This window comes from Pollicipes pollicipes, unplaced genomic scaffold (assembly GCF_011947565.3).
Source record: "Pollicipes pollicipes isolate AB1234 unplaced genomic scaffold, Ppol_2.1 Scaffold_3087;HRSCAF=3621_pilon_pilon_pilon, whole genome shotgun sequence".
NCBI lineage: Eukaryota > Metazoa > Arthropoda > Thecostraca > Pollicipedomorpha > Pollicipedidae > Pollicipes > Pollicipes pollicipes.
Window position 1 is genome coordinate 14,034,350 of NW_023596225.1, and position 12,630 is coordinate 14,046,979.

Here is a 12,630-nt window from a genome sequence, read left to right on the forward strand (position 1 = left end):
TCCGTGTGGGTCCCATGTTCTTGCAAGTTTTCTATAAGGCGAGGACAAGCGAAATGACCATGCTAATATCTTAATCAGTTAGCAGTCGACCACCGGTGGCAGCGTGCCGGCTCTCCGCCACGGGGAAGCGCCTGAGACATTCCGCTAATAGATATACGAACGGGAATGGGCGTCCGCGGAAGGCGGCCCGAATGCGAAGTGGACGAGTGGAGAGATTCCTCCTCGTTGGTGTGCAATTGAGATAAAAATGTGGCCAGATCTGCGTATTTACTGACTGAATAATCATGCATGTTATCAGACCATGACAATGACCATGACCTCTTGCCATTCGGTGCACAAGCAAAGATGGCCGCCCGCCGAAGGCGGCCCGAAGGCGAAACGGACGTGTGGAGAGATTCGTCCTCGTTGATACACAGTTGTTGATACACAGTTGTGATCGCAATGTGATCAGATCAGCGAATCTGCTGATTGCATAATGCACCATATGAATGAAGCTGAGCATGCGCTCGCAATCAATCAATCAATCAATCGCAAAAATCAATCGCAAAAATCAATCGCAAAAATCGCGTCGGAATGGACCCAAGAATGAACGTAGCCCTGGACCTCCACCCCATTTCGGTCAGGGGCCGAATGAGCTGAACTGGAATCATCTGCCAATTATCAGACCCCTGTGTCGGTAAGCGATCCTTTGGCACCAGTGAGGCCCCCTGCGTCGATCCAAAATCAACTGCTCTGGTCTGAGGGAGGGGACCAATGCCCGAGAGTTTTTTTGCGGTGGTGTGGTGTAAGGGAAGATAGTTCGGAAAACGCACTGCAGCAGGTGTCCAGTTTATATTTTACACGCCAATCAGTAGCAATTCTGATCCCTAAACATTTGGCAAAGCAGGGCACGCACGGCCGGGCCAGGGCAGTGGCCGCCGACGGTGGACGGTGTAGGGCTCAAATAATTTGTTCCAAAATCTGTCATGTGAATAAAGAGCGGACAAGAACCTCCATCTCTTTCTTCCCCCCGCCCCCTCCCCGGGCACCGGACTTGCTTTCCAGACAAAGTTCCTGAAGGGTATCCTGAGCCTGGCCCCTCCCCTACTTTTTGAAACGTTCGTACGCTTATGGCCTACCATGACCTTGTTCTTTGACTTTGACTTCTTGTTCGACTTTGAACCTCATAAATTATTCCTGGCTTCATGTAGGCAGGCATTTGTACCACCGCGTTCAGCTCATAATTGTAATCCATAACTGTAAGGCGCCTGCACCCCATCCGACGTTGAACATGCAGCGGACTGATGCCATGTCGGAGTCCTTAATATGACTACGGGGGATGCAAGCCACCCGTGGAGCGACAAGGAGGCCATTCGCTGCCGACCGGGCTACTGTTCGGAACTGGATGAATAGTTGTGTTATAAGCTCAAAGTTCTGATGTTGAGTAAGCAACCATCAAAATACCAGGAGATACTGGCTAAACGATATGATGATGCTAAAATAAAGCTAAATAAACATTATTAAAAATAAGGATAATAAATGATGCCGAAAAACCGGGCGCAAAGCGTCGGACTTAATTTCATCGCGTAATTTTTCACCAAGAGTTCAAGACGGTGGCACCGCAGTCGATTCGCAACACCGCGGTGATGTGTGTGCTGTCGTGACGTAGCCACATGGTCGTCCATAACCTTGTATGCCTTTGTATTTCACTCTATATAACTATGTGAAGGATTTCGATATTGGAGGAGAGAGGAAAGTCTATGTTTGCTCCTAAAAATGAGGTTTATTTCACCACGGACGCACGGAATTCATTACAATGTTTAAAACAGCGTTGTGTTAACTCGTTCCACTTACATATTGTTACATCTAAATGCGGCAAGGGTGGAGCAAGTTGATAATGGGGAAGGGTGGCACTCGTCCCCGGGAGCTCCCATGTGAAAGTGCTCCTCATATGCCGGCAAAAATAAGATGCATTAATAACATGATAACCATCCGGTATAATCATAGGTCAGTTAATGAATGAAACAAACCAAGACATATATGTTTTGCTCCAAAGCAGTTTCCTGTCAACTCAACAAAATATTTTGAAGTTCTGGTTCATCCAGGTAACTTGACCCTTTCAAGCTTTCACCAAGGCAATGAGTTTGTGATCCATTGGGTAAACAACACGTCCAACTGGCTAGTATGTGCACACCTCGCATGACAGCAGATTTCACGTGTTGACGATGTTTGCCAATGCTCGAGCTACGTAGCCAAACAGAACCACACCTATCGCGTTGAGCTGACCCTCCAGAGGAATAGTTAGCAGATTTGAATAGAGCAGCAAACGCGAAGTGAGGGTGATCTGGAACGAGGGCAGGAACCCGTGTGTTATCGCTCACTCTGGCGTTTGTTTATAACTCCCAGATATTGGCGTAAAGAAAATGCCCCGTGGAATACAAACCCTCACGCTACCATTCTTTGTTGACAAAATGTGCAAAAATTTATATTTTGTCAGATAATGGCCGACATAGCGTACATTACCCGCGAGCTTACAAACCTATGACATACATTTTGCGAATGTAAAGGGATGTGAGCTAAAAGGCCAGCCCTCGTTTCTGGTAGGTGTCTGATTTCTTGTCAGTGATTTTCTTTTCTCTTTTGGAGTGTGCTTTGGCTTTGGAAAATGCTTTGGCTGATGAACATGCTTTGGCTGTAAACAATTGAAAGACTACTCTCTAAATTATCTTGGAGACCTAGAACACCTGACAGACTTATGGCCTATGTGACCGTGCTCCCCAAAAACGATGTCAGATAGGTCTTTGGCACACTGAGACTACAAATAATTTATAATGGGCTACACTGAATAAATAAAGCCCGAAAGGTAGCTTTCACACTGCACAATATACATTTGATAGCTAAACATAACTGCAACCATTTTTTTATTCTTCACCAGGCCTTGCACTTTACAACTTAAACATCCATCCGAGTCGAATTAAAACCTTTGGAAAGGACGTAAGTCGTGAGCTGAACCTGGATCCAGTGAGCAGGTTCTGAGCCAATCCAAATAATTGGAATAGAAGACAACTCTGTCGCCTGCATCCCCTTTTTGTTTCCTTTTCCGTGTGGGATAGACGGGTCATGATCTCACTCACCCAGCCCAACAAAAATTCCAAATCCGATTCAGTTTTCACTTCGCGAGAAATCCAAACTTGCGTGTTTTGCAGTAACGTAAGTCGTAATATTAAAAGGTATCGGCAAGATAAAAAATTATAGCCGTTGCGTACGTGCTAAAATTCAGCCATATGCTCGCACACAACACGAATCAATGGCTGCAAATTCCACAGGCACTAGGTTTCTCTTCCACCGGTACGTGACGCTACGGAGGATTACAATAAATGCAAGCCGACCGTACTCCTGCATTACACGCTGGCAAAGATGGTGACGGCCCTTATCCGTACACACTCCTGGTAAAACGTGTCAGATGTCGTCTCGAGTCTCGCACTGGTGTCGTGCTGCGTTGCCGACAGTGTCGGCGATCTGCAATGGTCTACCTGCGGTCACGGTTGCGTGAATGGCATATTTTACAATACTTGACAAGGCTGTGCGTGTCAAGCCAAATAAGGCACTCCAAGAAGTTACTGATGCCGTCGTGTTTTCGCCTGCCACTGATTACTCGTACGTATAAATGTTAGCAGTGTTGTCTTTGTAAAGTTGCGTGACGCTGCGGCCGGTAACAGCCATATCCGGCATCGACGATAGACGCGACTACAGGAACACCCAAGCAATGTTTTCAAGAACAACTTTCGGTATGGTGTGTTTCAGGTGTGTCAGACCAGTTACGATGCCCGTGTATTCTTATGATCCGTTCCAGACGCGGCTTAAAACTATAGTGGTTGTCCATAACAAAACACTCCAGTTTGTCACACTCTGTGTTGAGGTATTGCAATGCCCAAGAAAATAAACGTAAACCAAACTCCGCATTAGTGACGACATCAGAAGCCTTGAAATGGGAGAATGGTACGTAACAAAACCAGAAACCAGAGTACTGAAACAGCAATTTCATCGTCTATTTCCATAGGCCTGATGAGAAATGATGGGTTTTGTGACCGGTTTTCCTAGTTTTGGAGCATATAAAAATTTCATTCAAAATAGGTATCTGACGATATCTGTGTAAAAGGAGACACGGTGAAACGAATGACATTAAGGGCTGATAGATCAAAAAGGAGTGTACCACAGCGATTGCATTCTGGTGGCACAAAAAGTGTCACGGAATGAATCACTCCAGATATATTGCTTGTGCGTGAAAACCTAATATGATCAGTAAACTGCCCCTGGGTTTAGCTGTTACGCCATACCATTTTGTTTTACTGCATGTGGTGCATGACTATGCGTGACGCAACATCACTTTTTGGTCAGTGTCGACCTGTTGGTGTTGCCTGGCCGGCCGTCTTTCTTGACTCAGAGACCATTGGATACATCCGAATGCCTCCAGAGCCTCTAGCATACTCCCATCTGGAGAAATTCCCCTCCCAGTTTGGAACGCATGGTCTACAGCGTACAGTTTGTGTCACATATTGATCTGTCCTAATCGCCAAAATGTTCAGTCCATATTCACTTCCCTTATCTGCCCCTATGGTGTAGGAGATTCCTCCCTTAGGAGATGTGCTGGTTCCGGTTATGCGCTTGCGTCACTTGTGCAAATGTAACAAGTGCACCGTTCACTTGCGCATGGAAAACGAGGATATTGCATTCAAACACACCTAAATTAGAATGGCATGTAGACTCGCATGGTATCAGGGTTGTGCGCCTACATTTTCTTTAGCTTGTTACAGTCTAGCTGATGTTCATTTAAACAATGACAATGCATTTGCAGTTTATATGAACGCTTGGCAACGTTAAGAGCTACTGCAACGCTAAGCTAATGCAACGAATTTATGACTAAAAATAACCCTCGCTTTTTGAGTGTCAACGACTGGAATCCCGCACGATCCGCTGCACCTTGTTCGCCGTTCCCCCTCCATTGGCAAACCGCCTCGGAATGCCACAACCGTCTGCCGACCGCTTGCCTCCGCCCCCTCCCCTTGATGACACCCACCCTCCTGACCAGTGCCGGCGTGGAGTGTTACTCAATTATCGCTTCCCTCCACGCGGGTGCTTTTAACCTCCAGTGGCACATGGAGCCGCTTCTTTTCTGAAATCTTGCCCATTCAATTCGTCCCCTCTTCGGGTTTCGCCCACCTGTCGGTCACTTTGTTACCCACCCATCGGGGCGCCGGACACGATGTTTACACGCAGAGTGTAAACATCGTTGGAGACAAACATAGATGCCACCATTGCACTGGCCACCCTAAACAACCTTAGAGACCATAGAGATCCCGCCATTGACGCCCAAAGGGAGGGCGACGAGGACTCAGGTCGCCGGTCAGGCCGGTCAGGCTGAGTCTCCAGAGCGCGCCGGCCGAGGAGACGGTAAGGTGTGGACGCAGGTCGTGCCGGGCGTTCTTCTTCTGCCGAGGGGTTCCACCGTCCCATAGAGCGCGCTGTCTACCCCCAGGCCTCTGAGGGGCGTGCCGCGGGGCGGTGCCTTGCAAAGCCCTCTCCGGCGGGCGGGAGGCGAGGGCACAGAACTGTTGGAAGCGACGCCTCCGTGCTGGACCAAGCGCTGCCTAAGGCATATACGCGGCAGCGGGAAGCTGCGAGCGGTGGGTGCGGCCGTGCGAATGGCGAGCAGCCCGTCGTGGACGGAACGCGGGGAGCGTCGTCCAAATAGGGAGCCGTCACCCTGGAGGTCAGGCGAGGGAGCGAGTCGCCGTCCAGCTGTCGGCCCAGCAGCTGCGTCGGTGCCAAGCTGGCAAATTAACGTGATACACTATGGCAAGATCGAAATGCGATAAATGAATTTAACTTAACTGAAGGAGGACCCACGCCGACGAACCAATTATGATGCCAAGGCATGATGCATCGAATGCATGCGGTTCCGTTTTTGCACCGTTTAAATATTGTCGCAAGCTAAAGGGTGGAGGTGGGGTGCAGTAGTTAAGGGCGCACAGCCATGGGCGGGGAGACAGCCGTTCATGGTGCCTGACCGGACCCACCATTCCGCCAATGCCCTGGTCACCCGCTTCACCCTAACTCTGTGGCTCACATGAGTGTGCGTTGATGTCGGGTGTACCGGAGCCACAGCGTGCCGAGCCGTGTACCAACATCATCGAGCTCGTATGCTGACTAATGGTCTCCTCATTATAAAGTCGCTCTTGTGAGGAGGCGTGACAGCGGCAGTCAGCGGCGCACAACATCCAGCGGCGGCCAGGCAGCCGCGGACATCGCCCGCCTCAGAACCCCATACACACTAATAGGACATGCATGTGTGTGTGTGTAATTGGGGCTTTACGACACATTCAGCTGCTGAGGCTATATGGCGTCGCCTGCCTCTTACCATGGCAGGAAGGGCGAGCACCGCGGGGAATCGAACCCCGTATTTCTGGTTTCACAGGTACGTAGTGGTTAACACAGACGCAAACTAATCGGACAGAAATTCAGTCACCGCACATTTTGCGTGATCATGGATGGTTTCAGAGGAGCACAGTTAATATCTCCGCGTAAAGCTATCTTTACCGATGGATAGTCGATGGGGAGGCGCTGAAACTGGGCATCTGAATCGCAAAAGTCCGCGCTGAGGTCCGTGCATGCCTGGGTGGGTGATGCGCAGTCCGCGCTATGGTCCGTGCACGCCTGGGTGGGTGATACACAGTCCGCGCTAAGGCCTGTGCTTGCCTGGGTGGATGGTACACACATCCCAGGATAACCTTCGAGCATCGGGCTCTATCACAATCCATAGCAATACTTCTGATTGGTGTCAGTCCTCATTCCATAGCCTTTATAACTATGTATAGTTTATATATATAGTGTATAGCACGGATCTCAGTCCATAGTTCAGGGGAGTGATCGGGAAAATGTTAGGTTAATTATGGAGTCCGCAGGCCTTACGCTGTTGCCAGCGCCTTACATGTCCACTTCCCGGGCGAATCGTATCGCTAAGGCGCCTACCACATTGCCCTTGATCTCTTCGAATTTTCTCGTGGGGCTCTGCGCTGTTTTGGGGCACTATCTGCCTACATGCTTTGGCACTCTTGATCGATCAGGCTCTCCTCCACGGGTTCTCCCGATTCGCCTGAAAGGCTGCACGCGTTTGCATATCAAATACTTTTTTTCGTGGTCGCACATTCCTGGATATCCTCAGTTGCTCAGGGGCGCTTCACATTCGTCTCAGGCTCTTTCCACCTGATCCGAGGGCCTTATGCTGTTGCTGGTGCTCATATAAGGTAAGGCACCAGGCCGCCCGATGCTCCGTGGCTGTCGGGCCCTCTTCTTTAAGCTAGGAGTATTTCGCTTTGATCTCATTTGCGTAGGACTCTTTACTTCTGTCGGCACCGTTTCTGTGAACTTGTCCGGGCACTGTTAGTTGCACAGGGACATTAATTCATGCACACTGGTAATGGTTAATTTTCCTTTGCTCGGAGGGCCCTGCGCCCTGGCCGTGGTCTTAAACTCCCGCCAGCCGCGACACCCCGAATCGTTTTTGCTCTGAGCGCCCTATACTCTTGACGTTGACGGGACGGGACGTGAGTTGACGGGACGGGACGTGAGTTGACGGGAGTACGTAATTCTAATGGAACTACAAATGCGGCATAAGAGAACACATGGGTATGTTCTTGTCGAGCTTTCTTCGGCATAGACCCTTCAGCACGGCCCTGACCGCTCCATGTCCAAGGAAACATGGCGTTCCGCGGGGGAGCGTTCTCAGCACGCGCGAACTGGCACAGCTTCCGAACGACAACTTCAATTGTGCATAAGGAAATGGAAATGATCAGCAGGTTTGCATGGTTATTTACTACAGTAATACGCTCTCGTTATACATGTGTTATTACTTGTGTGAACAATAGTTGGAGTGAAGCAGCCTGATGGCTGCAGCATGCTGCATGGCTGTGAAAGCATCGCGTTTAATGAGGCGACGTACTTTTTTAGCACCCTGTTCTTAACTGTAAATGTTGTGAACTGTGGCGGTAAAAGAGGTGCACGGTATGGCAATAAGAACTGCCCTGCATTTCTTTCGCAATTTGTGCTTTCCGTATGTCGTCGCGTAATGTTTCCTAGTAATGCGCACGGTGAGGAGGTGTCTTACGAATGCTGTCCTCACCTCGGAGCACACGAAACATGAGGTTTAAGAGACTGTATGAAAACATGGTTGGGACTATATTGGAGCATTCTTGGTTTTATTTTCCATACAAAATAGCTGAAATCTCATTTGAAATGCACGGGTGCCATGCCGCAGTGGACAAAACGTCGGGGTTTGTCGTCTCTTTACAACTATGGCGCAGTGCCACGACAGGAATTGTCTGGCGTACTCTCAGGAATCGTCTGGCGTTTTCTGGCGTACTCTCTTGACATTTTTTTCACCAAAGGGTTATAACATTTAGCAACGTAAAGTTGAAGTAACAAAGAACATCTGTGGCGTTCTTTATCATAACATCGGCCAATAGGTGGAAATAACCAATGCAGTCCACGCACCCTTAAAGCTCAGTATCTTACTAATTAACCGCGCTATTTGACCCGAGCTGGTATTGACTGCGGCCGGTACCAGCGGTTGCGGAAAATGTCAAGTGACGCCAGAGGGTCCCACCTTAATGATGGAACGTGCACCGCCAGGCACTGTGGCAGGTTGGCCTTTGCTGTACAATTTTACTGTTTACCCATGATTTTACAATCAGGTGCTGGTGTCAGGGCTCATTCCAAAAGTATCACTTAGCGTGCCCGTAAATGCATCCAACAGGATCAGATCAGGCCCCGGGATCAGAATCATCCTGCCGCTGTAACTCTACGTTGCGATCGTAATTAGGACCTCCTTTGGAGCTCTGAGTGGTATGTGAGATCGCACGGGCACCTACCGTGCGTATTTGTCTCCGCGCTGGTGAATGCACTGGCCTTTTGTGAGAGGCGTGGTTATACCTCGTATGTGGTAACGGCACGGAAAAAGGCCAGCCACTTAAAAGTAGGATGCTAGTCTTCACAAACACATGGCTGCAAAAAAAGATGCGACCTTGCCTCGAATCTGTCGAGGAGACTGGGGCAGCCCCGCGGAAGAACGTGGCATCACAGCGATCCAGAGAAGTTGATGGAAGAATATGATAACGCCGAGATCGGACCAAGCGTCAAGACCATGACATGAGCGTGGCCTGGTCTCGCACTGGGATGCAAAGCAGTCGTTTCGGCTGTTTGAAACTCGTTGTCACAAAGTCGTCACCACCTGAGTTGCTATGTTTTTCTGCGCTTCTCATTGGTCAGCAACTGAGAATACATCCGTCCAATGTGACGCGTGGCCATGCGGGCAAATGTATTGGAATGAACTGAGACAAGGTTTTTTCTCGGCACATTGATTAAGAATTAAGTTACAGGTCTGTCAAACCGCACCAATACTGATATACGTTACGCTAGATGAGTTTTTTTTTGTGTCTAGGCAACGGTATTTGATACTAGCTGCACCTATTTTACGCACTGGAGTCATCCTCCAACAAGCCCCAATCTTGCCTCTTTCCACGCTACTGGTACCTGGTGGTGAAATAGACATGACGAAGAGCATCAGTGAAACGTTGCCAAACATGCATTAAGCTGACTTTGTTAAAGATGATAACCTGGGAATAAGACCCAAAACTGTAGAACCATGAGAAGGCTTGAGCAGACCGGAATAGGTTGAGGGCTGCGATCGCTTATGCATCGTTTTGATGTTGATTTGTAGTTCATGCGCTTGTGATGTAGGCGATAAGGGTTAATAGTTTAGTTTTACTGATACCGAAACGTTTCTTTCGAGCACTTATTTGAATAAGCATGCCAAAGGCTACACGGTCACGCACAAAACACTCTGTTATATACTTCCCGGCTTCTCGGTCCCACCACCTCTTGCGTCTAACGCCTAACAGGGGGGGGGGGGGGGGTACGTCGTCAGGTAAAGGGTTTCCTTTTCGTTGTCGTCGTCGATCGCTTTTTTCCAGTTTCGTCTCGCCGTTTCCTCGAACACGTAAGCTACACACGCAGCCTTAAGCAACGCTGCCAGGCCTTAAGCCCACATTCTATCGCCTTAAGCACTCAACTGTAGCAAAAACACAAGCACATGCACCAAAACACGAAGCATGCTGCCCCAGTCTCCATCCCCATCTCGCCGCGAACCGGGGGTCGCCGTCGGTGCCGGGCTCCTCCGCCGACCGCGCCGCCGGACGGGTCATCGTCCGTTCTTATTAAAAATAAGTACGGCAAAAGTTGTGCATCCCTGAGCCCTTTCGCCGCCGTACCTCTTGTGTGGTTATATGCGGGTGCCCCTGCGCCCGTGGATCCCCGCAGAAGTGCGCGCACTGCCAGGCCTTCGGCCACAGCGCGCGCACTTGCCGCGCCCGCCACCCGAAGTGCGGGGTATGTGCGGGCCGTCATTCAGCTCGCCAGTGCGGCGCTCTGTGCGTCCTGCACTGGTCCCCACCCGGCATGGGACCGTTGGGCCTGCACGGCCTGGCTGGAGATCCGGGAAAACCTCAGGGAAAAACAAAAGAACAACACTCCCTCCCCGCTCCGCTCCGCTCCTCGCGCTCCCTCTCTGGAGACTGGGGCCTGGCCCACGCTGGCGGAGGCGCACGCCCGACCCACCCGAGCCTCCCGGGGTGGAGTAGAGAGCGGGCGTGCGGTCCCGCCCAACGAGCACCACTTGACGGTCGCCCCCATGGCCCGCACCCTGGCCCGCCACGCCTGGTTCCCGGCCCCTGAGGTCTGGTCCCCAGGCAACCACCCTCCGCTTCCGCCCCCTGAGGCTCGTCTCCCAGCCCCTCAGGCCAGAACCGAGACATCGTTGACGCCACCTCATATCTCACGGCCGTTCAGCGGCACACGCTGTGCGCGCCCGAGAGCCTTGTCGGAACCGGGGTCATCAACGACGGGTTCCCCCGGACCAGTCTGGGGAAGAACCGTCAAGGTCGAGTCGGACTACCCCCCATCTCCTGAGAGAGGATCCCCGCCCCGCCCGCCCTCCCTCTCCCCAGCCCCCTCCAAACGGACCCGCGCGGGCTATGAAATGTTGCCTGACACTTTGCGCTGTAGCACTGTTATCCCGATACTAACACCTCGTAAGCCTCCGTCTGATCCTTCGAGATACCGCTTTACTTCTCTGTGAAGCTGTGCATGGAAGTTTTTTAAAAGAATAGTCACCGCTCGATTTGTAATTATGATCAACGACGTTTTTAATGACTTGCACGAAATTTCGCCACATTTGAAGCATTCCCTATTCGCTGACGACCTGGCGGTGTGGTTTACCCACCACAGTGTTGATCGAGCAAATGGCTTTGTACAATTTGCTCTAAATCACATCCACCAATGGTGTGAACGGTGAGGTCTTGAGATTCCACCGCTAAAATCAGCAGCACTTACTTTTTCTAGGCACCGCGTAATCCCAATTACCCAATAAACCCAATTTCGGAATCCCGGGTTCACCCTAGATGCCCGACATACGTTCCCGCCCCATTTTGCCGACATAAAACAGCGCTGCATCCGAAGTAACACCAAGCTGCTACCCTGGCGCAGACAACTCACACAGACTTCACCGCGAGCCAAAGCTCCCGACTAATTTGAGGTTCCGCCGGCTATGCCATCCGGCCTCATCCAGCTCCCATAGGCGGGGTGGAGTCGGTCGTGCCCGCCGTCAGCGAGGCGTAGCCGCCGGGGATGCGGCAAAAAGCGCGGGACGCCTTCTCGCCCTCGACCGTAGGCCACCGAGACCGTTGCTCCCACCCCTAGGGTGGGGTCACGTCCCCGTGCAGTTGACGAGCTGTGCTGTCGACTTGTTGCAAGCTGTGTGCGGCGTCGCGCCGCGTCACGTGGTAGAGCGCGGCCGCGCTTCGGAGGCGAAGACGCCCATGCAGCCGAGCGATGCCGCCAGGCCGGCGAGGGCGCACGGCCTCCGACTGCCGGACCCGTGCGCTGGAGCAAGGCAGACAGCCGACCATTGGCCGGCCCGCAGGCGATGTGTGAATGCCACGCGCCCGACAGAGCCATCTAGCCGCGGGGCGCGCAAAGCTGTTATGCACAGCCGGCGACCATGGTCATTGTCAGGCGGTTGGTATATATGGCGTTGGCTCGTACAACCATGTGATGCGTTGGCATTGCATGTTGCCGGCCTGACGGCACGCGCTGTTGGTGACATGGCATCGGCCGTCTTTGAGCTGATGTCAATCATGTGTTCTCGCCGGCGGCCACAGTGCTGAAATGTGATGGCTATTGCTGTTTTTTGTTGTTGTTGCTGTTGTTTTTGTTTGTTTGTTTGGTTTTTTTTTTTTTTTTGCTTTCTTGGTGTGTTTGTTTGGCTTCTTTCTTGTGTGTCTTCATTGCTTGCAATGCAGTCGTTGGTCTTGTTGTTGGCTCTGGCCATGCTCTGTTCGTGCTGGCTTTTGCGTCGGCCCACACATCTGAGGCGATGCGTCTTGGCTGTGTGCCAGCAGCGGCGCGCACGCAGCATAAGCGCAAAGCCATATTGAACACACATACTGATCATACATGTATTAGAGCATATATTGATTTATTGACACCGCTGACAGCATAAAATGGGCCGATCCTGGCTGTAGTGCAATGCCAGGCCAA

At 51.2% G+C, this 12,630-nt stretch overlaps 1 non-coding gene across 1 annotated transcript in view; it reads right to left on the reverse strand.

The window, feature by feature from the left end:
- Nucleotides 1-12,588: 12,588 nt before the first annotated feature.
- The window catches only part of LOC119090751 (U2 spliceosomal RNA), a 193-nt gene continuing 151 nt past the window's right edge, over nucleotides 12,589-12,630 (reverse strand). Inside the window, exon 1 of the small nuclear RNA XR_005093310.1 lies at nucleotides 12,589-12,630. This exon is cut by the window's right edge and continues 151 nt beyond it. This is a non-coding gene — a small nuclear RNA (U2 spliceosomal RNA).